The sequence below is a fragment of the Charadrius vociferus genome, unplaced genomic scaffold, assembly GCF_000708025.1.
Source record: "Charadrius vociferus isolate BGI_N301 unplaced genomic scaffold, ASM70802v2 scaffold212, whole genome shotgun sequence".
Lineage (NCBI taxonomy): Eukaryota > Metazoa > Chordata > Aves > Charadriiformes > Charadriidae > Charadrius > Charadrius vociferus.
Genome location: NW_009647223.1, coordinates 1,517,547 through 1,518,485, shown reverse-complemented (window position 1 = coordinate 1,518,485; position 939 = coordinate 1,517,547). Strand labels below are relative to the sequence as shown.

Below are 939 nucleotides of genomic sequence, written 5' to 3'. Positions count from 1 at the left end.
GGCCGGGGGGGCCCCCCCCCCTGCCGCCGCCGGCTCCCATGGGTCATTCTCTGGTGCTGGAGGGGCGGGCGCGGAGCCCCCGCGGCCCCGCTCCCCCCCAGCCGGGCCCGCCGGCGCATTTTCCATGTATCGACCGACGTTTAACCCGGGGATGCAAGCTCCTCAGGTAGAGCTAAGCCTGGCCACGGGGATGGGGGAAGGGGAAGAAAAACACTACCCTGAAAGGCAGTCCAGCTTTTAGTGACCATCCAGACCCGGTGCAGGTCCATAAGCCCACTTACCTTCGTGGGTAAAACACCCCGGTTCTTCAAATGCAGCGTGTGATCCAATTAATGCCTCGGAAGAAACCGGAGACGAGCGGAAAGCTGATTTGGGGATGCTTTGAGTGACATTTAAATCCTGAGCAGAAAAAAAAGAGAGAGAGAAAGGAGACAGAGAAGGGAAAAAAAACCCCAAACCCCGAAACAACAACAAACACCGGAGTTAAATTATTCCTCGCAAATCTGGTTTGCGCTCGCAGCTCCTTTTACACCACCTCCTCCTCCTCAAGCACATCGCCGCTCGGCCCCGCGGATCTGTGCTGCTTCACCGAGCGGATCTGGGCGTGCACACGTCCTCGGCCGGCCCGGGCTGCGCGGGGAAGGGATTGGGAACACTTGGGGCGTCAATTAACAAAAGAAATATTTAACTCGCTGCAGGAGGGTGGAGGAGGGAAAAAAAAAAAAAAAAGAAAGCCACCACCACACACCAAAAAAACCCACACGGATGGGGGAGGGGGGGCAAGGGTGAGGGTGTTGCACAGAGAGCCAGGCGGGGTGGAGAGCCCGCTCGCTCCCCGGCACAGCTCGGTCCCGCACGCACAAGGCTGAGGAGCTCCGGAGCTCCCTGCCCTGCCCCGCCGCCCCTGGGCCGTGCCACCGCCTCCACTTCGCGGAAAGC

General features: G+C 60.2%; 1 protein-coding gene across 1 annotated transcript in view; it reads right to left on the bottom strand.

The window, feature by feature from the left end:
- Nucleotides 1-397, bottom strand: part of GABRB2 (gamma-aminobutyric acid (GABA) A receptor, beta 2) — a 161,292-nt gene extending 160,895 nt beyond the window's left edge. The window contains exon 1 of the mRNA XM_009879800.1: nt 282-397. The gene's annotated coding sequence lies outside the window, so the exon portion shown is untranslated. The remainder of the gene's footprint in view (nt 1-281) is intronic.
- Between the last annotated feature and the right edge of the window lie 542 nt (nt 398-939).